The following is a 24872-nucleotide window of genomic DNA, read 5'->3' as shown; positions in this document are numbered from 1 at the left end:
CGTCTCTTCCCACTTGCTCCCTCGTGGCTGACATGTGCACCTGCAGAAGCTGTCAAGGGCCACATCTCACCTTGAGGATGATATTGGGGTGTGTGTCTACCCCATGGTCACCTTCCCTCATCCTCAAAGACATTGAACCTGTCATACACCCCATTGCCAGACAAGTCCTGGCCTCTGCATCTGGCCAAACTCTTTGCACTGGGGTTACAGTACTGCTACCAACCTGAAACTCTCATGAGGCCCCAAACAGGAAGTCCTCCTCCACCCTGCTTGTTAGAACTCAACAGTACTTTCCTTTTACTTACTTGCCTGTGTAATAAATAGCTCATCTGGCTTAGTACTTGGTACAAGTTTCCCACAAGGACCCGCTCAGATATCAATGAGCACAGTCCATACAGCATCACAGTAAAGCCCCCTGGCTCCACTGGCTCTCAGGCAGTGGACTGTGCCCTCCTGAGCCTCAGAGCTCCTGCTGCATTAGCGTACAGCCTAGGAGAGCAATGGTCCAACACAGAGCTTCCTTTTATTGAGCTCTTCCTGTGTGCCCAGTGTTTAATACCTGTTATCTCGCTCCCTTCTCAGTACAAGCCAATGAGGTGCATTGTCCTATTTCCCAGAAAAGGTAAACCAGAGCAGCCAATGGGTGTATGGCAGGGCAAGGACTGTTCCGGTCCTCTCCACTGTGTCTGGTAGAGAGGCCTTTATGCAGTCTTTTGTACTTTTCCATATCTCAGGCAATAATAGGCTTCTGGTCTTGCCTCTCCCCGAAGATAGCAGAATAAGAAGAATCAACCAATGGGACCCTCTCTCATTCTTCAGGCTACCAACCAGATTGTGGGAAGGGGGTAGGACAGGCCAAATTGACTATGGTCCGAGGCCTCCAAAAGAGGTATCCCTCCTGACCCTGAAACAGCCAGAGAGTATAGGTAGCCTCACTCTCAGGAAAGCCTCCTGCTGTTCTCTGTGTACACACACACACACACACACACACACACACACACACACACACACACACACACACACACCCTCCTTACTGCACAGAGATAAACCACAGATGGAACCCACATCATATGTGAAGATGCAAGCCAGTCATCCACCCTGGTTCTGGCTTTTTTACAGATGGTGTTGCTTCTGATTTGGCCTCCATCCATTCTGACTGGCTGATGCCCGTGCCATATCTGTTGGCAAAATATTTTTTATATCAGCCTTGATTCTGGAGACAATGAGACTCAGACAGGTTAAGTAATATGCTCATGGACCCTCAGCTGTTAAACGGCAGAGCCAGCGTTCACAACCAGCTCTATCTAACTCCACTGCCTCACGCTCTTAGCCCCGATGCTCTGTACACCATGCCTCTCACTGCCAGAATGCCTATAGCGTTTCCATGTAGATAGACCCCTAGTGTTCTCCCAAACATGCTTGATGTCCCATGATGGAAATCCAAAGCTGACCCTATTTGGAAGCTTGGCTACACACAATAAGGAAAGAACTCTAGGAAAAGGCAAATGATGAATTCCATTTTTGCAAATCTCACAAATTTTACAGGAACCATCTAGTTGGGTGGATGAGCCAGGGCTTTTTTATTCTCTGAACTGGATTACCTGTTCCTGGGAAATACCCATGCTTTCAGTTTCCAGGCCTTTAATTATGTTACTGTATGCTTTTTAAAATCCTCACCTTGTTAGCAGGTGACCCTCATGAGTTTAGGGCAATGGACCAGCCCACACACTACCCAGATTAGAGGAGACACTGAACTGAAACAGATGCAAATAACCAGGCTTCTGCTCTCCTGTGAAATAATGTTCAGGAAGCAATAAGCAAGCCACAGGCGTTACAGCAGCACTGCCCAGCCGGCAGCCACAGGGCAGAGAAGATGGGAACGATGGGTCCTTTGTTTCCCACACTTCTCTGCTTCCCCAGTCCACTAGGGCAGTAGTTCTCAAAGTGTCACCTGGAAACTTTGAGAACTACTCAAAGCAGCAGCAGCAGCAGCATCTGGAAACTTGTGAGAAGTGCAAATGCTCTAGCCCCACCCCGTAACGGCTGAATCAGTGTTTTAACCAGCCCACCTGCTGATTCTGATGTGCACTAAAAATTAAGAGCCACTGCACCAGAGGTCTGCAAAGATTCAAAATTATGAGCATCTGTCCCTTTGACTAAGAGAAACTGGGAACCATAAGCCTCTCAAGAGAAGCATGTCTAACAAGGAGATGATGTGGAAAAAGCATGAACTTCAGAGTCAGATGAACATGGGATTGTATCCCATCTCAGCCACTTACTAACCATGTGACTTTCAGCACGACACTTAATGTTTCTAAGAATTCATTTCACCATCTGTAAAATGGAAATCATAAAACCTAGCATAATGCCTGGCATATAGAAGGTGCCAAATTGAAAGTAACTGTTATAATGTTGCTTCATGTCAATCAGCAACTGAGCACAGCAGCCAGCAGCTATTGAGTTCCTTTCTCTTCTGTAAGCAGATGATGGGGAACATCCACACAAGGGGAGGGCTGACCTCCCTGGAGTGCTGGGCAGACTGAAGAGCCAGGTGGGGAGATGTTCAAATTTCAACGGCTCTGTGTGTGCTCAGAGAGAATAACAGGATCACAGTGATCTGATCAGCACAGTTGGGGAGCAATACATTCGAGGCCCAGAGCCAGATCTTCAGGGACAGAACGTCATCAAGGAAAAGCTGCCTCTCCTTCATGCATACACTCCCTTAAGAGACCATCCCATTGAGAAACACGCAGTGACGCACTGAAGTGCAATGCAAAACCCTTGCCATAACAGAGCAAAGCAGGTCCACCAGGTAAACCAAACAACACCAAGCTCACATCTTCCTGGGACAGAAGGGATGGAGAAGAGGACAGGAGGCAAAGAATCAAGGGCAGAGCAGACCCCTGACACAAGGTCAGAAGCTAGGGGATGAGTGAACATAATGTATAGCAGAGCTTCTCAACTTTAATGCGTGGATAATTCACTCATTAAAATGCAGACTCAGATTCAGCAAATCTGGGATGGTGCCTGAGACTCTGCATTTCTACAAGGTCCCAGGAAATGCTGGTGCTGCACTTCTAATAGCCCTTTTGGACAATAATAACAGTGTTTACCATAGAGTTTAAAAGTCTAGATTCCAATTCTGGTTCTGACCCAGCTTGTGTGACACAGGGGCCTTGAGAAAAGTCACTTAACCCCTCTGACCCTGTTTCCTCATCTATAACATGGGAAAACTAATGCCTACCACACAGAATTCTAAGAAATCCAGAAGATAATATACATGAGAGCGTAGCACAGTGCCTGCTACTTGGTAATCTCTTGAAAGATGTAGCTGTGATGAACACCACCTATAATGCCAGCAACACCAAGGGGTGAGGACTGCGTACTATTTTGTTGGACCCCAAGAGGACCCAGGGCTTGGTGATGCTTTGATCTTGTTGCTACGATTTACCTGCTGGCTATCTTCTTCTCTAGCTCCTCTGTCTTTTCAGCCCTGAAACTGGGGTATTCCCAGGCTTGGTATTTGGCCCTCTTCCCCCATCTCTCCTCCCCAACCCTGGCCTCACTCCCATCCCAGCTCCAGTTCTCACCCCCGAGGAGAGAGGAGATGCCCACAATTCCACCTATTCCTGATTCTCCTTCCTGATCGTGGGCCCTAGTTATCCTCTGTCTCTACCTGGAATGCCACTGTCCATTCTGTTCACCTTGCCTAGATCCAACATCCTCATCAGATTACTCCACAAACCAGCACAGCTGCTCACTCCCCTGCCTCTGTCAGCGTTCTCGCCTTCTTAGCTTAGGTGTCCCTCTCCAGGCAGCCTTCCCCAGCCAGGCAGGATGAGATGACCTCCATGCGCTCCAACAGCACCTGTCACACATGTCTAGTGTAGCACTCACCCTACCATGCTGTCCTTCCCTGTGCATTTGTCCTTCTCCACCATTGCACAAGGACCTCCTTGAGGGTTGGATCCCTGGTCTTGATGACCTGTGATCTCCAGTGCTTGACAAATAAAGGCCTAAATTCCAACCTGACAATAAGCCCTCTTTATCCAGGACATTCTGAGAAAGCTGGGCATGCAAGAAATAATGATGCACTGGGACATGAGGAAGCACTACTGTTAGCCGGGCCAGTGCTCAATCCCACCACAGTAGAGCTGATACTGACCTAGGTCCTTGGCCTTCCCCAGTCAATAGAAATTGATAAGAGGCCAGACAAGAAATTCAGGCAATGGTTTATTGGGGCCGCTGCTGCAGCAGGAGAACAAGTAACAGGTTCCCTTGCTCACGCCCCAAGTGGGGAATGTGTTGGTTCCTTATATGGGGTGAGGGTAGGGGTGTGCCCAGGGGTCGGGCAGGAGGGGTGGCTTAGGAGGTTTGCCCACCTCTTTGGTGGTGTTGAGTGCAGGGGGCATGCGCAGTACCCTGCTATTGCTCCTGGACCCTGTTTTTGCTCCCAGCTCTTCAGAAGTGGCAGTTGGGCTTTTTTGGTCTTTTTCTATCTTGTCCATAATTTGCCCCAACTGCATATGCATGCAGTTACTTTTAGTCCCCTATAGTTTCTCTGTATTTTGTTGCTCAAGGAGACATTTGTTCAGGTGTAAGCACTGCAGCAAAGGGTCCCAGGTCCTAGGCTGTCTCATAACTCAGATGGAGCTAAGTGAGCATGAAACTCAGACTTGGAATCCAAGTATAGGCTCTTGGCTCTCCCAAGCCTGAATCCAGACCTTGGGAGTCATCATCTCTGGCTAGTCACAAAGGAAAGAAACCCAGAACTCTGATGAGAGTGCCTGGGAAGAAGAGGGGATGTAAGGACGGGGAAGGGAGGGGAAGGGAGGGGAAGAGGAGCAGAGGAGGGGGAAGAGAGAGGAGGGGGAAGGAATGGAAGGAAAGAGGAGGGGAGAGAAGGGAGGAGGAGGGGATGGGAGAGGAAGGAGAGGAGGAAGGGAGAGAAACTGTTTTCCTCCAAATCTTCATGCCCTCCTTCTCAGCACTTCGTGATACAGATTAACTTAAACTCTTTCTCAACAAATAATGGCTGGAGGAAGAGGGAAATTCATAAACACTGCCAATTTAATAAATGTTCTCTCCTCACAGAGGAACATGTCCTAGCACTACGCCTCACACAATATATTGCTTCATAAAATAAAGGATGAATTATAAAATAGTCTGTAGGAAAAATATTTGTAAATGAAGTGTTATTGTCATAATCATCACCACATTACTCTGGGCTGTCCCTAGCGTGTGGTATCTTAGAGTCTCCAATCGGCCCTCATTTACGCAACATTCCAAGGCTCTAAGAACCTCAAAATGAGCCTTAATGTTAGTCCAGAATTTACTCTGAGTCAATGCTACCATTGTCTATTCCATAAACACTTGTGTCTACCGTCAAGCAGAAGAGAGTTTTTAGGACTTCCCTGGTGGCACAGTGGTTAAGAATCTGCTTGCCAATGCAGGGGACATGGGTTTGATCCCTGGTCTGGGAAGATCCCACATGCCGCAGAACAACTAAGCCCGTGTGCCACAACTACTGAGCCTGCGCTCTAGAGCCTGTGCTCTGCAACAAGAGAAGCCACCACAGTGAGAAACACGCACACCGCAATGAAGGCCCAACACAGTCAAATATAAATAAATTAAATAAATAAATTTTAAAAAAAGAAAAAAAAGTTAAACAGAATAGTATTTTTAAATATTATTCTGTGTATTTCTCATTCCTGGTAATTTGGTAGCTTGTGTTGCCCACCAGCCCTCTAACCTCAGAGTCTGAGTTATCCACAGCTTTGGGATGGGGTTGGGTGGGGTGGGGTGGGGTGGAATGGAAGAGAAAACAAGGAAGAAAGAAAAAGGCTTTGACATTCTATTTTAACTTTTTTAAATTCACAGAAAAGACAATAATCTTGAAAGCCCTGGTTTTCCAGTGTAAGAGCCAAGCGCTTGAGAAAATGAAAAAGTCTTTCTGGACTCCTTAGAGTAGGCAGGATAGAAAAGGTGAAATGAAATAGTTTTCCTCTACTGGATAGGAGAAGCTCTAGGAATATCACAGAGAAGGAAATCAAGAAAATTAAATTAACATGTAAGTGAGTGTCCTGTGAGGACCCAGCCTATCCCTTCCAGGGCACCCCTCCAGGGGGTTGCTTCCAGAATCCCAAGTGGGAAGAAGGGGCCCCATCAGAGGGGATGTATCATCTCTCAGCACACACACATACAAACACACATGCATACGCTCGAGCGCGCGCGCGCGCACACGCACACACACACAGAGACATTTCAACCCTGGAAGTTTCAGAAGATCCTTGTGGTTAGAAAGAACTGAGTCAAGACACCAATTGGTTGGACAGTAAGCAGGGTCACTTGGACTGAACCAGGAAGACAAACCACACATTACAGCAGCTACAGACACTGAGGCAACCAGTTCAGTGAGAACAATGTCCCCTAACCAGGTGGGACCAACTACCACCCCACAGGCCAGCCAGGACCAGAAGCCAGAACACAAATCACATGGGAACCTTCCCACCTCTTGCTGTCCTGATTCCATGATTCCTGCACCATCCTAGGTAAGAGATGAGAGAAGAACACTTGATATGAACAATGGTCCTGGTATAAATTTTGAATTTTAAAATACCTGAGTTTTTACTGTCTGAGTAATTAGTGAAAAGAGGCTACATACTGAGCCAGAATTTGACTAAGCTACATTTAATTGTCAAGAATAAGTCTTTCCACAATAGCAAAAAAAAATGACGGCTAATGACAGTTACAGAGAAACAACATCACATTTAGCATATCTGAGGTGTGACTGAACTTCAGACCCATCACAGGTCTTGGTTTTGAGCAATGATGAGAGCAAAGCAGAGGAAATCTCTATTCCTTATGGAGCTTATAGTCCAGTGGGAAAGCAGTCATGAAACAGGCAACCCCACCATAATTATGGGACAGCAGCTGTGCTTGGTGCCATGAAGGCCACGTACAGGGAGGAAAGAGAGGAAGACCCCTGTCCTGCCTACCCACTGGGATGTCGGAAATGCAACATTTAGAAGTGAATTCTATTGGTTAATCACTGCTTTTCTCTCTCAATCCTCTTTAAAATGCAAAGACTTGTGGGAGGGGTTATTCATGAAGTTGCTAACCTTTCCATTTTGAGAGTTTAATAGCTCTTATTCTATTTAAAGATCAAAAAGCAGGAAAGCTCCAAAATGCTACTGGGGAGAGCAGGGAGGAGCATGCAAGGAGGAACACACAGGGTTGGAGGTTCCCAAAACAGACCCGTTTGGCAATGTTGCCCAGGGTTGCTTCGCCCTGGACAATGGCATTTGGATCTTAGCAGAAGTATAAAGTGATCCTGTGGGTAGGATCTGATGCCTTATAAACTAGGGTAGTGTAGAGAGCATCTCGCTGTCATGATAGCTCTGACCCCTAGAAAGAAGTTGGGCTCTTTTCTCAACTCAAGGGACCTCAGCTTTCATCTTAGTGCCCAGTGGGAAGCAAGACCCTCCTCCCAATGAGGACAGAAGACCCAGTTAGCCAGAAACCCCTCCCACTTCCAAGAAGGAGCATGGCATTGTGGTTAAATCTATTGCTCTGAAGTCCAACAAAACTCAAACTCGGCCACTTACCAAATGAGGGACTTCGGGCAAGTTACTTGACTGCTCTGAATGTTCAGTTTCTCATCTACAAAATGGGACTGATAAACATAGTTATCTCATGGGTCATTGTGAGATCACATGAGATACCGTATGCAACACGCTTTCCACAGTTACCTGTTATTTACCGGAGTTCAGAGAGAGACAGTGGTGTGAAGCCACTCGCAGCCACCCGGGCAGTGTGGAGTTATCTGGACCAATGCTGCCCAGCATCAGCATCACCTGGGTGCTTGTTAGACCCAGGCCCCACCCCAGGCCTATGGGATCAGAATCTCTGGGAATCTGTGTTTTAGCAAACTTTCCAAGTGACTTTTACACATGCTTAGTTTTGAGAAGCACAGCACTGTAATCACAGATAGACCTGAAGTCAGAGGCAGAGTGCCTTAGGCAAGTCCTTCCTTCTCCAGAGGCAGTGATACCTGTCTCAGATATCTTGTAAGATTGATGAGAACACTCTATAATATGCCCAAAAGGGCTTTGCAATGTATCAAACAACACGGAAGCGGACGAGAGCATGATTATTCCCTGCAATTGTAACAGGACCCTTTAAAAGGAAAACAGCCAAGTTCTTGGCTTTCCTTCCCAGCTCTTGGCAAAACCTCCTACTGCTCTCGGAGGACTCAAGAATGTTGACCCAGAATTCCCTGTGTGTTCTCTTGGAAAAGCAAGCTACTTCTGACAGCTAAAACTGTACACGGTGTATCATAAAATCCCTGCAGCTCAGACCTGACAGTTATTCCCTCTGTTTCCTGACCTGCACAGACTGCCCAGCATGGCGGGGCTCTCTGTGTCTCAGGAGCTTTCTGCGGATCGAGCACAGCTTTCAGGGGCCCCAGGATTTGAATCAAGACCAGTGAATGGGTAGAAGTGACAGAGTCAGGTTTCATGCCCAAATAAGGAAGCACTTTGCAACCATCAGAAAGTAGCATGAACTTCCCTGGGAGGTGGACGGTGAGATCCCCGACCCAGGAGATGGTCATTCACAGACATGAAATTATTTTTTGATTTCCCGTCCTACTCCACTCTCCTACTTTCGGTGTGCTCTGCCTGACATCTGAGGGGCCTCCTTCTAAGGATTTACCTTTTTTTTCATTTAGTTGATATTTACTCATCACCTGCCATGTGTCAGGTGCCGTCCTAGACATCAGCATGAAGGATCCTGCTCTCAAGGAGCTTCTGGCCTAATGGGCAATTTCGACTGTGTGAGCAGGGGAAGGCCTCTCTGCACAGGTGGTATTTTCGACTGAAATCTACAACACAGGAAGGAGCCAGCCATGGGACAACCATTTGGACAAGCATTTCAGGCCAAGGGGACAACTGATGGTGAGGCAGGGCCTGTGCAGGAACCTGCAACACAGTGAGTTGGGGTGAGTGACAAGAGGAAGGGAAGGAGAAAAAGTCAGGAAGGGATCAGATCCAGTGGGGAAGGCTTTGTGAGCCAGTGTAACAGGTGAGGATTTTTTTTTTCTTTCTTCTTTGCAGCACTTAAACAGGCCTGCTGATTGCCAGACTCATCAAAAGTTTCTTTGTCAAGCACCTACTTCCCGCTCTAAGCCTCGAGGAGCCAGGTCCTGTCCTCCCATCCAGCTGCTGCTTCCTCTAAACATTCTCAAGTCTGGCCCTCACTTTCAGCATCTCTGAAGGTCTCATATTTGAGAGATGATTGCTTACCTTCTGAGCCACTAGCTGGTTACAAAACCAAAGTCCTTTTTTTTTTTTTCTGTCTTTCCCATGTGATGAAACATGGAAAATGTGTATTGGATATGGGTCTAAACACAACTAGGGAACAGCAAACCCTATCTATGTGGGGCACCAACATAGCATAGTGGCTAAGGCACAGGGTCTAGAGCCCGAATGCCTGGCTTTCAATGCAGGTTCCTTCTTATTTACCAGCCGTGTGACCTTGGGCAAGCCACGTACTTCTCAGAGCCTCAGTTTTGCTGTATGTAAAATGAGGAAAGTGATAGTCCCTGCTTCATGGGATGGTAAGTACACACTGATATTTTACAAGTATAGAACTTAGAACAGAGGCTGACACTTAGTAAGTGCTTAATAAGTACAAAACCTTATTTGGCCCAAACTTTGGCTCTTTGTGAGTTTTAACATTTGTTCAACACTGGACAAATATTTGTTGAGTATCTGCTATGTAATAGGCCCTCTGCTAGGCATGCTTTTAGAAAGAGCTTTGGGCTGGAAGTCAGAAGACCTGAGTTCTGGTCTCAGTTTTCCTAGGAGCTGATCAACCTCACCATCTCTTGTCCTCAGGTTTCTTCCCCTTTAAAGGTGGACCCTGGGGACACCTGACTTGCAAGGGCCCCCTCTGGTCCTGGCCTGCCTAGATGACCACCCTCGTGAGAACCCAGCCCACAGTCCTCCCCAAGCAGGGCCAACCCCTCCAGCCATTCACCTCCACCAGGTCCTCGTGTGCGAGCACACGCCCTGGAGAGAAGTGGGCCTGATCACTGTCTCGTGCTCGCCATAAAATATTGATTGGGGAATTTAAAATTTCGAAATGATTTAGGAGCCCCAAGACGAGGACATAATGTGCTGTGCCCAGCTGGGTTATGAGCCATCTATCTCCTGTCAGCAAGCAGCAAGAAACTGACAGAATCAATACAGACGCGTCTGAAGACAGACTTAACTCATTTCCTTCCTCACCCACCCCTTCCCAGGGCTATGGTTGGAGTGGGTCAGCCCTCGAGGTCGGCACCAAAGCTGGTGCCTGGACGCCCATCTGCCCAGGTGCTGCCTGTTTTCACTCCCGCCATTGGCTGAGGCTGGCACTTTTGCTAATGCGTCAGAAAAATTAAGGAATCTAACAGTACTGTATCATACCTCTTTGAATGTAAAATATCTTGTACCTGTTTTATGATACGTAGTAGTGACTGTGCTTTATCAGATCTGTTTATAATGATGTTATTCTGGAATGTTTTCTTTCCATATGATGATTGAGAAGCTAATAAAAAAAAAATGGTGTCAGGGCTTCCCTGGTGGCGCAGTGGTTGAGAGTCCACCTGCCGATGCAGGGGACACGGGTTCGTGCCCCAGTCCGGGAAGATCCCACATGCCGCGGAACGGCTGGGCCCGTGAGCCATGGCCACTGAGCCTGCGCATCTGGAGCCTGTGCTCCGCAACGGGAGAGGCCACAACAGTGAGAGGCCCACGTACCGCAAAAGAAAAAAAAATTGGTGCCAGGTACCACACCAGTTACAGAACTTTGCTGTTTTCTAAGTTTTGTTTTTTACCTTTTTTTTTAATGGAGTGTGCTGGATGTCTCTATAATTTTGTTCAGATGACTGCAGAATCTGGAAAAGCTGTTGCTGCTCTTGATGCATAACATACTGCTATTGGTCTTTTTTAATTAATTAATTAATTAATTAATTTGAATTTTTGGAAATTTTAGCTGTGCTGTCAACTTTGGAAAATTATCCCAGTTGTACCGTGTTGGGTTGGCATTGTACAGAAATGAACAGCCATATTGGTTTAGAAATGTTAAACAATTTTTTCCATTTGTACAGGGGTAAGGCACTGTATTAAATATGAAAGGTCTTATCTACATGGGTTTGATTACAGAAACTAATAAGGTATTCTCCAAATTAAAAACAAAAAGAAAAATTAAGGAATCTAGAACTTCCACTCTTCTTTCCCTCTCTAATGGTCTAAATAGTGTCTTCTGGCCTGTGTCCCGAAAGGAAAATCATAATAGTAGCTTCCTTATATTTAGCTCCAAGAATCTTATAAGAATCATCATTACTTAACTTCTCAGAGCCTCAGTTTCCTTATCTGTGAAAAGAAGGGGGTAATGATATCTTCCTCATAGAGTTACATCAGATTAAAGCAGATGCATTGTGAATATACTTAATGCCACTGACTTGTACACTAAAAAATGGCTAAAATGGCAAATTTCATGTTATGTATGTTTTAAAATAACAAGCTTAAAGCAGACAAATGACATTGCCAGCACATAAAAGGCTCTCCATAAATGGCACCTGCTGAGAAGACTGGGATGCAAAGAGTAACAAGTAGCATATCCGACGTAAGGAGTTTCAAAGCAACAGAGCTGGTATTTGAACCCAGGTCTGCCCAATGCTGAAACGGGAGCCCTGTCCTCCAAGCTACGCTGTGTCACAGAAGAACAGGCGCGGTGCAGGGAGGTCTTATTCATCTGTGTTTGCCAGGTCCACCCATTGCCTGACCAGCATCCTAGGTGCCAGGCTTGCATTACTCCGTGAGGTTAATAAATGTGTCACTCCCAGGGAATGGCTTTGTTCGTTCCTGCCTCACACACGGTTCTATGCACCGGAAGCATTTATTAAACTCGTTGAGAGGCTTGAATAGGAATTTAATTTTTCTAGCTAAACAATGGTGCGTGCAACAGCCAAACAGAATTACTTATTTAATCTTATCCTTGCACGCCTACTCAGCCTAAGGCAACTGGCTAACCCCAGGAGCAGCGTGACATCTCAAGATTTAGGATGCTAAGGAGCGGATCTATAAAGGACTTACTTACTATATCAAGAAAAAGCCCATCTGGAGGTCTTTTTTAACTCAGGATTTTTTTTTCATGATAAATTTATCTTCCTAAAGGCATACATACCAAAGCCACTTTTACCCAAGGCTGTGTTGAGCCCCTTCACAGTAGAGGATATAGAACTACTCTCTGGTTTCCCACTCCAAGCTTAATATTTTAGCATGGCCTTTGCTTGATTATAATCTATCTTTCATTCAAACCCCTCCTGCAGTCTGTCATTTCTTTGAGTACCTGGTACATGCCAGGCAATGGGGCCCATTTGGAGAGATAACTAAGACAGAGTCTTTGCCCTCAGAGGACTCACAGTCTAGCAGAAAAGACACAGAGAAGAGGACAATACAGCGATTCAGGGGCACCAGTGCATGGAACGGTTCATTCTCCTGGAGGGACAGGAGCAACACAGGCTGTGAGGCACTTTTGCATCTTCATTCTAAGCAGTGGGACCTGAGTGAACTGAATGAGGAAAAGCATTCCAGACATGGCACAGCGCAGTGGCATGAAGCTGAAGAACAGGGTGGCCGATTAAGGAACTGAGTGTCGCTCAGCAAAGCGAGAGCATAGGGTGTGGGTAGGGATGGTGGGGTGGGAATGTGGAGCCAAATACAGTTGCTTTGGTTGCTAGCAGCCCAATCTGGAAGGCTTAGTAGGGCTTGCAGAAGGATTCTGATTTTTATCATAATAGTCATCATTAGCTGCCATTTATTAAGATAGCATGTCAGGCACTTTGCATGTATTATTTCCTTTTACCCTCACACTCATCCCTACAAAGTAGATATTATTTTCCCATTTTTCGGGTAATGAAATTGTGGCTCAAAGAAGTAGGCACTGGGGAATAATTTTACAGGGCGGTAACATGGTTTAGTGTATACTTTAGAGAGATCACTCAAGTGGAGAAGAGATTACCAGAGTGTAAATGTGAAGGCAGAGAAACCAATTAGGAGACTATTATAATAGTCCAGGTGCAAAGTGTTAATGGCCCAAATTAAAGCAGCAGAGGAGAGATTAGAGAATTGGTGGGGGGAAGGGGATAAGGAGTACATTGTGCATTTTCAGGCATTTTTCTTGAATTTTCATTTGTGGAGTTCAAAGACAGGGCATTGCCTCTGCTTATACTCTCAGGTCAGAGGTTAGACATGTGGGGTTTCTACAAGGTAGGAACAGAGATGAAAGAGAAAATGCATGGTAGCCAGATCTCTTCTTCACTGCTTCTGTCAGTCATAGAATGCCAGGGACAAGGAGGGCACTACTCTCAGTGAGGATGTGTTTATTTTGCTTCTATTTGGTGAAGGGCTGTGTTGTTTCATTTTCCTGTATTTTTCCAAGTCCATGGCAGAAAAACCAAGACTCACCTCTGATGCTAAGAAACTATGCTCTAATAGGCCCATAAGCATATCTTGGAAGTTCATGAACTTCAGGAAGATCCTCTTTCCTTCTTAGATATCATAAAATAAAATGAACTGGATAGAGAAAGCAATTCTTTTATAAAATATCTTGCAAAGAATGGTGTGCTAGATTGTATTATTGTTCTCAATTGTTCACTCTCCCTTTTGTAAGAGAGATATACATCCCTGTCCACTGCCAAGCAATTTCAGAAGCTCTCTGTGAGAGGAGTAACTCCCCTGCCCCCAATGACTGCAAGCTACATGAGAATTGCTTTGGCCAACTGAATGTGAACCGAATGCCACATTCTACATACTATTGTGTGATTCATCTGTATCTCTTTTTCATTTTCCATAGTAATAGTTATCCCAAATGGTGGCTGTTTCTTCAACCTAGATTCTTAAAGGAAGAAAATATTTGGAGCAGGAGCAGTGCTATTCCAACCCACAGCCAATACGAAATGTAATCAAGAAGTAAATTTTTGTTGTAAGCCACTGAGATGTAGGGGTTGCTTGTTACTGCAACATAAGCTAATGAAAACTGACAAATACAGGTGGGAATCTGTTCATACAAGTCTCCAAGAAACAGGCATGTGGAGCTTGAACACTTAAGACTTTGCCAGCCACAGTGGAACTTGTGGACATGTGACTAAAGGAAAGGGGGCATTCATTCTTTCCAAAATCATGGCCCATGTAGGCCAATGACACAGTTTCCTGGCTTGCATTCACTGCACAAAATCTCTCAGATTTCTCACAAAAGACTTCTGATCATAATCTTTCTGCTAACGAGGAGACACTGGTAGGGTTTCCAAATTCCCTGAATTGAAATTATTCAGTTGGAGTTTAATACTGAGTAAATCTAGAAAATAAGATTGAGCTAGCTGATTTCATGCTTTAAATTCTTTTCATTTCCAAACTTGACCATTTCCATCTGTAAAACGCCAAGGCAGTCGTGGACCATCTGCCTCTTAAGTTTCTGCAGTAGCACTTAAAGCAGACAATGCTTTTTGCCTGAGGAAAGTTATCTTCTTTTTTGTGTTAGCTTATCTAAGAGAGACAAAGAGAGAGTTCTTGTATTATCCAGAGGAAGACATTGCTAGAAGGGTTTTCATAGATTATTTGAGCTTCCTTTTCAGACAAGAGAAAATTGAAGATGTAATATGACTTAGACATAGCAGTTGGCACATAATAGATGCTCAATAAATAACCATTGAATAAATGGATAAACTGAAAATTGAATAAAAGCTCATCTCAATTGCAGATGGCAGGCCTGGCCCTAATTAGACCTTGTACACCATGTCAAATGCACTTTTCACGAGGATGAACTGTGTTTTACCATTTATTCATTAGTCTGTTCAATATTCAGATTGTATTGAGCCACTCTTGTGTGCTAGGTATAATGCTGGACACAAGGAAGGCAAAGAGGGCTTGGGCAGGTCCCAGTCTCCGCCCTCCAAGAGCATTGGTCTACTCTGAGCCCGTCCCCACTCTATTGTCCTCACCAATATCACCTGGTGTTCTATTTCTTTAATTCTTCAGTGTTCCTCCCCTTGACAAAGGAAAAGTTACTATTGGTATGCTAGTCATTTTGATGTGTTAATTCCCAAACTTCTGGGCATATGGATCCATTTACATTCTTAAAAAATTATTAAGGATCCCCAAAGGCTTTTGTTTAATGCAAACTCTTTTACATTTTCCATAAGAATTGTTAATGCTCATGATATTTACCATATTCAAAATTTTAAACAAGAAATGTTTAAAATATTGATTTATTCATTCATTTAAATATTATTGTAATAAACCCACATGTTAACATAAAAAACATTCTTTTAAATTATATTTTTCAAATAAAAAGAATTTTCGTAAAAAGAATGACATTGTTTTGCATTTTTTCAAATATCTTTAATGCCGGGCTTAAAGAAAGTAAATAGAATCGCACATCTGCTCCTGCATTAGGTCTCTTGAGATACCATACCACATAGCCTCTGGAAAACTCTACTGTACATCATGAGAATATGAAAGTGAAAAAAGCAAATAATGTGTTAATATTATTTTGAACATAGTTTTGATTTCTTGGACCCACTGGTAGGTCTTATGGACCTTCCAAGGATCCCTGGACTACACTTAGAGATCTAAATATAATCTAATCATCTGGGACTTCCCTGGTGGCACAGCGGTTAAGAATCTGCCTGCCAATGGCAGGGGACATGGGTTCAAGCCAGGTCTGGGAAGACCCCACATGCCGTGGAGCAACTAAGCCTGTGTGCCACAAACTACTGAGCCTGTGCTCTAGAGCCCATGACCCACAACTACTGAGCCTGCGTGCCACAACTACTGAAGCTCGCGCACCTAGAGCTTGTGCTCCTTAACAATAGAAGCCACCGCAATGAGAAGCCTGCACACCACAATGAAGAGTAGCCCCCACTTGATGCAATTAGAGAAAAGCCTGCACACAGCAGCAAAGATCCAATGCAGCCATAAATAAACAAATAAACAAACAAACAAATAAATAAATAAATAAATAAATATCTAATCACCCCTTGAAATGGGGAAGAAGAAAAGAGGGAAATTGGAAATGGAAATGCTAATATCTGGGCATGTCAAACCTCTGAACAGGTGCCCATGCGGGATGCAGAAAGTCAAGTTGAGACCTAGCCTCCTTTATAAGCACTTAATTATTTTTTTAAGATTAGACAGCTACTCCCTGGGAACTTTTAGTACTCTTTACATCAGGTCCCATGAAATTTAAGGCAGGGTCATTACTACACCAGTGTTTTCTCTCCATTAATTCTTTTTGGTCCTTTTGAGTATCAAATAACTCACAAGGGTAAAGGAAGTTGGTTTAAAGGAAAAGATACAAACAATTACCCCTACACTAATTCCATGTTAAATAAATACTGTCACCTTTGTGCTAGTAAAGCAAGAATAATTCACCCCAAAAAAAACATTTCTAAGCCTATGAAAACTTTCTTTTGTGTATATATTAACCAGCTTATACCAAAAAGGATTCGTGGGAAATTATAAAATATGCAAAATACAGAATAATAAAAATAAAGATAACAACATTAAAATAATCAATATCTAACAGTAAATGAAACCAGGAAGTGATAATAGAAACGCAAGACAAAAGGACCTGCACAATTATTTAAATCATTTAAATTTGATGTCCAGATTCTTTTTAGCCCTAGCAAAGGCAGAAACACAATTAGCTACAAGATCACTTATATGCTAACTTCATCTAACATAGCTTTAGTGGCACTGAAACTGTGGGTCCTCATAGATGGGACAGTGAGTAACATAGAGAAAATACATTCTTATAACTTATATACTTCTTATAACTTACATAACAGTAAGGCATTTAGACCACAAATTTAATGTCTATAATATATTAAGGGTTTCATGATTCTTGGTAATTCCAAAACTACTGGTACAAAGATTTTCAGTGGTTTTTCACCTTCAGTGATTCACATCCACACTCCCTAAGCCAGTGTTCAGGGCCCCAACCCAACTTCCTGAAGTTATCTTTCACTGCACTCCCACTCAAACCCTCTACCCCAGACAGGCCACTATAGTCACTCCTTCAAACTCTGATTTCCTGCTTCCACGTTTTTGTCTATGCCATTTCTCCCACTGAGTGAGTACACAGTAAGTCTTTATTACTTTAGTGCTTAGGCTATGATCAGAAATATATATATGAGTAACCAGTCTTCTCCTCTTTAAACTCTTTCTCACTCATTTTGTTTGTTTGCTTTGCTTTTTTGTTGTTGTTTCAGGAAAACTAGGATGGAATGGAACAAGTCACGTGGACAAGTACAACACATCTATGACTCATCTGGTGTCTCTATACAGCATACTCTCCCACCCCTTCCCCTTCCCTCTCCCTGGTTCATTAGAATTTCTGAGGTAAAATCATGGAAACCACAGTTCATTCCCTGTAAATACTAGCATCCTTGAAGAGTGATACTTAAGCTAAGATCTAAAAAACAAGAGAGAGCTGTCACATGAAAATGGAGAAAGAACATTCAGATGAAAAAATGTGAATCAATTTCCTCATCAGTTAAACAGAAGAATAACAGATCCTACCTCATGTGTGTGATATGAGAATTTAATGTGTTAATCCATGAAAAGCACTTAGAACTGGCCTAGCCTACAGTAAATGCCATTAAGTTAGTGATGTAAATTACCATTCCAGGCAAAGGGGACAGCATATGCAAAACCCTGATGTGTAAGGGAGTATGATATGTTCAAGGGACTGAAAGAAGAGCATCATGACTAAAGTACAGTGAATGAGGAGAAAAGTCTAGTAAGAAAAGATTGGAGAGCTAAGGGCCAGAGCAATCATGGCCTGGTACACATGATAGGAACTTAGGTTTTGTTCTAGAGGCTATGTGGAAATTTGGAGGGTTTTGAGCAGGGAAACTGATGCTATGGGTAGAATGAACTGTAATACCAAGTGAGACTGAAAGAAGAAAGATCAATCAGGAGGCATCTCAGTAGTCCAGTTGGAAGATGATGCAGGCCACGACTAAGAATAGCAATGGACATAGCAAAGTATATTGTAGAATTTGGATTGACAGGACTTGTTGATGGATAAGGAGTTGGGAAACAGGCACCAAGGGTACCTTTCTGGAATTACTCAGTTGAAAATGTCTGCAAGTAGCAATGTCAAGGAGACAGTTGGATTTATAAGTTTAGAACTCAGAAGAGATGGTGAGAGAGAAAAATACAAATATTGGAGACATCAGTGTAAATGTTGCTCTTAAATACATGGAACCTGAGTAGATCAGCTAGGAGGAGACTTTGGAGATACAAAGCAGAGGAGCTAAGGTCAAGCTTTGAAGAATCTCAACGTTTAGAGGTTAGGTGGAAGAGAAAGAGCCAGCCAAGGAGACCAGGGAGGCATGGTCAAGTGAGGTCAAAGAAGAGTCAGAAAAAAAAGAATTTTCACAGAAACCAAGAAAAGAGAATGTTTTAAGAAGGAGGGGATAGTAAGATTGCCCCAATATATTTTGAGGTCAAACAAGATGAGACGACTTCCCTGGTGGTCCCCTTCCAATGCAGGGGATGCGGCTTCAATCCCTGGTAGGGGAACTAAGATCCCACATGCCTCGGGGCAGCTAAGCCCGTGTGCCATGACTATTGAGCTCGTGTGCCTCAACTAGAGAGCCTGTGCGCCACAAACTACAGAGCCCACATGCCCTAGAGCCACAGATAGAGAGAGAAAACCTGCGCGCCACAACTAGAGAGAAGCCCGCGTGCCACAACAAAAGATGCTGCAGACAACAACCAAGATCCTGTGTGTGGCAACTAAGACCCGACGCAGCCAAAAAAAAAAAAACAGATGAGAAAAGAAAGTGACTGGATGTGGGAACATCCAGGACGTCATTTGTAATCTTGGCAAAATTGTGTTCCATCAATTGGTAGAGTCCGAAGCTTGACCTGAGTAGGTTGATGAGAGACTGGGAGGTAAAGACATGGAAACAAGGTGTTTAGACAACTCTTATGAGAAGTTTGTATTAGAGCATATCAGAGAAATGGAAGAATGGCTGGAGGGCATGTGGAGTCAAGGAAGCAGGTTTGCCATGACTGACCACTAGTATTTACAGGGAATGAACTGTGGTTTCCATGATTTTACCTCAGAAATTCCAAGCTCTGTCACCAAAGCCCAAATGGGTTGTGTCTTTTGTCCTCTAAGAGGAAGCATGATGTTGTAGGAAAAAACTGACTGGTCTTCTCTGTAATCTCACCGGGGCATTCCTCCTGATTTCCACCCCACCCCCAACCCCTGACTATTGTTTTCCTTTTCCAGCTCAGTAGAACATTCCTAAGGTTCTCCCATCCTGATATCAAAATAACCTATGATATAATCAAGATATTAATTCTTGGCTGGAAGATTTGTGTTCCGTATGTCCTCATCCCCACCTGAATGCTGCAACATTCCCGTTTCACCTGGATGCAGAGTAAATCATTCAGTTTCAATGCACCAAAGCAGTGTTCATTTAGATACACGCTACAGTGAGCCAAATATACTCGTTTAAACGTCAATAAACCCGACCTCCAACCGAGCTCATTTGTGCAGAGGGAGGTGTGATGGATGTGAGGAACATCACTGAACCCCATTAGCTCCCAAGATGTTATTTAAGAGGAGGAAGCACCAACCTCCCACCAATAGCTCCTAAATGTGATTACTTTCAATTTGTTCAATGCAGCAGATAAGTGATATACAGATTTGAGGCTTGGAATAAACCATAACGAGAATTCTAATGCTCTAATGTTCTAGCAGGAACTGAGGGCACCCATCTCCATCCGACCCTGCTGAATTATGTCACTTGAACCCAGCATGGCTGGGAAGTCTGCAAGTATTCAAAACCAACAAATCTGTGAAAAGCAATGTCTACTTCTATCACCAACTGACCAAAACTCCAACAGTCCTCCAACCTCCAACTGCTGCTCGGTTGTTGATTTTTTTCTTTTCTGTGTTTTATCTAAGCACTATAGAATGCCCACTGTATACAACGCCATAACAGAAGAGAATGCAAAACCAATTCCCTAATCAAGATTCTGTTTAAACTTTATATATTAAGGTAATCATTGGTTGGTTTGAAGATAGAGGTTTTGCCTTGGATTTGGTCATTAGTGGCCAGAAAGCAAAATGCTAAACCCCATTCTCTTCACCCAAAAGCATAGGCTCAGTAGACATTTTCATTAAAGCATTTTACCAAGACAGAAGTTCTTTCTAAGCTAACAAGTGAGTAAAATCATAATTTATCAATGTGCTGGCTGTTTATCCTTGGTATAAACATTACTCATTTAAAGATAATATGGTAAGGAGGAAGACTAAAAGGAACCTAATGTCTTCTTGGGTTCCCAATGTGGGCTAGAAGCTGTGTTAGATGCTTTCCTTTCAGTAACAGGCTTAATTCATACGCCTCTCATATAAGGTAAGTATTATTACCACTCCTTTACTGATTAGGAAGTGGGGTCTGGCATGTTAAGTGATTTGCCCAAGGTCACATACCTCATAAAAACTGAATCAAGATTTGGCTGATCCCAAAGTCCACACGTTCTTCCCACTCAACTAGGCAGCCTCCCTCACAAAATGACCCAAAACATATTACAAATGAGAAAGGGGAGGGAGTCAAAACAATCATCTGTAAGGTCAACACTGTAGAGTATTCACCTTTACAAGAAATAAATCATGTTACCACACTGATCCGGGCCAGTGAGCCAGTGAGTTAACTTCTCATTTATTCATTCCACAAAATAATCTAATTATTTCAAGCCAATAGAGAACATGAAATTCCTGCTCCAGTGCACTAAATTGCTCACTAGTAACCTTAAAAAGCTAACTGAGAGATTTCAGTTATTCCTGGAAAACCCATCAACTTCTTAATCAGGAAGAACTCGTCCACTGCCCACTGTAAATAGAAGCATCACTTCCTGTTCGGCTCCTAAAATTTCACACACTCTAAATAGCTAGATCGACACAGCCATGAGGCCATGCCGTTTTCTCCTTCAACTTCTCCCAGAAGAGTTATTTGATCAGTCCTACTTACCTAAACCTGAAAATGGAGAAGGAGAGGGGGAGGGAGAGAAAAGGGCACACAAAGAGAAAGAGTGCTAGCAGGCTGCATGTGTGTAATCCACTCTTTATTTTTCTCTATGTTGGTATGTTTAACCATCTCTAATAGACTCCACAAATGTTTTCCAAATCCAGTTTCAATGGTCTATTTGCTGCCTAGTATAGCATATAATCTTTTCCAAAAGGGGTATTGATCTTGTTAAGTTTCCTCATCATCTAGACTTTGAGCATCCCTCAGCAGCATCATTCCTGTGGACAAACCACGTGCTTCTTTTATACAGCTGCCCATTAACAGAGTCTGAGAGCTCTTGCCTGCTGAAATGGAGCAGGGGGCAGGGGGTCAATCATAATAATAGCCAGCAGGTATTGAGGTATACTGTGCCAGACACTTTACATATATTTCCTCCATGAGCCTCACAACAGCCCTACAGGGGAAGTATTATTATCCCTGTGTTAGGCCAGGTACTATATGTTATCCCTATTTAAGCCAGGGAAACTGGGGCTGAAAGAGGTTCAGTAATTGGCACAAGCTCATTCATTCTACACAAAGGCACTCTGTACTGGCCTCTCCCCTCTGTCCTTTCTTTCCCTACTGCCCATCACCCTCAGCTTTTTGGAGCATCCGAGAGAACTGTGTGATGATTATTTCCTTACACATTACTAAGAGCAGCATCCAATTCCATTGAGAATTTTGCAATGAGAGATGAAATGGAAAGTAAAGAATCATTCTGTCTCCCCTTCCAAAGCTGAATACAGAATGAAATCCAGACTCCTAAGGCTGTGCCCAATCTTTTCTCCCAACCATTCTCTCTCTCTTTCTCTTTCTCTCTCTCTCTCTCTCTCTCTCTCTCTCTCTCACACACACACACACACACACACACACACACTTTTCATGTGCCCCCGTAATGTTTGACCAAGTCCAGACCCCAGAACACTCTGCATCTCCCATCTGTCTGAATTCATATTCCTCCCTCTATCTCCCTCTATTTAGAGTCTTTTTCCCACCACTTCATCCTGTCCAGATCCTCTTCATCCGTCAAAGCCCTACCTAACCCCACCTGTTCCTTGAGGATGTCCTTGTTCCTCTCAAGTCAAGATTAGTCTTCCTCCTCCTGTTCTCATTCTGCCCCATTAGTTCTTTTTCATGGCTGGCCTCTTACTCAAGCTACTCATACATGGCTTTCTTCTCAACTAAGTTGTGAGTCCAAAATGAAACAAGCCACAGCTTATTTATCTTTGCAGCCACCCCTCAGCCTCCCCCTGCTCATAGCAGTCAGCATATTGCTTTACAGAAAGTGGATCCTCACTACATGTTTAATGAGTTGAACTGACTGTTTTGGGCCCAGGTGGCCCATTAGCAGTGGATATTGAAGGCAGAGACCTAGAGAAGACCCTGACTCAGAACAGCACCCATGAGTAAAGGAAAGCTTCTCTTTAGGCAGAATAAAAAAGGAGACTGGAAGTGAAAAATTACCACCCAGAATTTCTGTCCCAAAATACTATGAGGCATTTGGATCCCTTTGGAGTGGAGTTTCCAATCCTGTGGGCCATCCTCAATCAGGGACTCCAATATGCCCTGCCCAGGCCAGCCCTTCCCTGGGAATGTGCTGATGTGTACCCTGTTTAGCAAGGAGGGCAGTTCGGGAGCCATCCGTGGGACATCCTACCGAAGCCTAATGAAACAGGACACAGAGGGTGCAATTTTGATATAAGAGGAAAGAGTGGAGAGATCGATTGCACGGGCTGATTGGCAAGGCCTGGGAGGGGCTCCTGGGTGAGAACCAGAGGTGAGTTTAGCCTGCTGGAAGGACGGATGAGAAAGTGTCAACAAGCAGCGCAGGCCTGGATAAAGATGAGGTTCAGGGTTAAAGACAAACTTTGTCCTGGTCTTTGCCCAGGACTGGATTTCTCTGCACGTAACTCAGCTGTCACCCCAAGACGGCAGGATGCCCTGCAGACAGCCTGCTTCCTTGCCCTGTGTCGCTGACAGGGAAGATGCACAAGGCTGGTGAGGAGTGGCGACCTGCCTGCTATCTCTTTATGATCTCCAGCAACATAGTATGTGCGTGGTAGAGAGGGAGGGGAGCCAACGGAGGAGCAGACACCACCCTCACCCCGCAACGTTCACGCGACCCAGTTGTGTCAGCGCTGCTTGTTCCCCCGTCTGTCACTGTGTCGGCTCCTGCTGGGGCCCCGGGATCCACAGAGGTTGCTCCACTTGTCGCCCCATTTATCTTTGCAGGCAGCCGCACTGATGTGTTTGACAGTTCTATTTGTTATCCTACAAAGCAGGGTCCCCACTCTTCAAAGCAAAGGGAAGAAAAGCCAGGCACGGAACAGGACTCGGACGGAAAGAGGCACTGGGAGAAATTTGGAGAAGGAGGTCTGCAGTGTCCGCACGCCTAATGGAGATGAGAAGAGAGATCAGGTAATCTGGGGAAAGCAGGCCCTACGTCTTGCCTTCTAGAGGAGGCTGAACCAGCAGAAAATGTGCATGTGTTTGCATGTGTTTGTGTGTGTGTGTGTGTGTGTGTGTGTGTGTGTGTTTATGTATGTGTAAAGAGAGACTGTGTCATCACAGTGTGACCATCAGATGACAAGAAGGGTCTGGTGTGTCTTCGTGGGACTGACCCCAGTGTTTGGTATCCGGCACATTAGAGTTCTCCATTCCCATCTTCTCCTCTCCCACATACCCCTTCTTCAAAGAGGGGGGTAACGGAGACACAGGTCCTCTGCCCGCTGACACCTCAAGCTCCCCCTTCCTAGGCTATGACATCTGTCACAGTCTGTGCTCAGAACACAGACTCTGTCTTTGGAAAGATGTGAATCCTGGTGCAGCCCCGGCTCCCCTCAACCCCACATAGCTCTCAGTCTGGCAAAGAGATGCACAGGACGTTGCTGTGCAGCCACGCAGATGGGACGGCACGCTGACACCAGGGGGTCTCATAGGGTCTTGGGTCGACTAGACTCAGGAAAGAGCACCCATGGGACCAGGCTGTGCTGCTAGGTGAGAGAACAAACAGTACAGTGGCTGTCAGTTACTTCTGTGTGTCAGGGACCTGACATTTGGTGGGTCATTCAATCTTCACAACAACCTGTGAAGTAGGTATGATTACCATCCCCACTTTACAGATGAGGAAACTGATGAGGTACAGGGCTTATTTTGCCCAGGTGGACACAGGCTTTGAACCAAGACAGTCTAAACCATTAACTACAATAGTGCACTGCCCCCCAGAATAATGACTAAATGTGACCCCCTCCGAGAGCTAAGGTTACCAACCATTCTGGCTGGCCTAGGACCGTCTCGGTTTTAGCAGCAACAGTCCTGTGTCTCAGGAAACTCCTCAGTTGCAGGCAAACTGGGATGATTGGTCACCTACTTGCAGCTCAATTCTCCATCCCTTCCCCCAACACACACGTGACAACACACACATAAACACATCCTAATTGTTCATCTCTCTCCTGAGTACTACTACATGAGCATAACCAAGTCAGAAGCTGTCTTCCTTCTTGAGCTTTAAAGAAGGAAGCAGCACTCTGGGATCAGGCCCAGGTAAGGCTTGAGATCCTCTCCCAGGAGAACCTCTCCTTCTCTTTGCAGACTCTCCCCGCAAGCACTTGCTGCCTAAAACCTGGCCAAGCTGCTGAAGGTCACAGAGAAACTCAGGGTGCTGAGAACTAGTGCTGAACCTTTGGAAATTCCCCATAAGATGACACATTTTATTATTTATAGAATACTCCTAGCT

Source organism: Mesoplodon densirostris, chromosome 2 (genome assembly GCF_025265405.1).
Source record: "Mesoplodon densirostris isolate mMesDen1 chromosome 2, mMesDen1 primary haplotype, whole genome shotgun sequence".
Classification (NCBI taxonomy): domain Eukaryota; kingdom Metazoa; phylum Chordata; class Mammalia; order Artiodactyla; family Ziphiidae; genus Mesoplodon; species Mesoplodon densirostris.
This window is presented reverse-complemented; position numbering follows the sequence as displayed.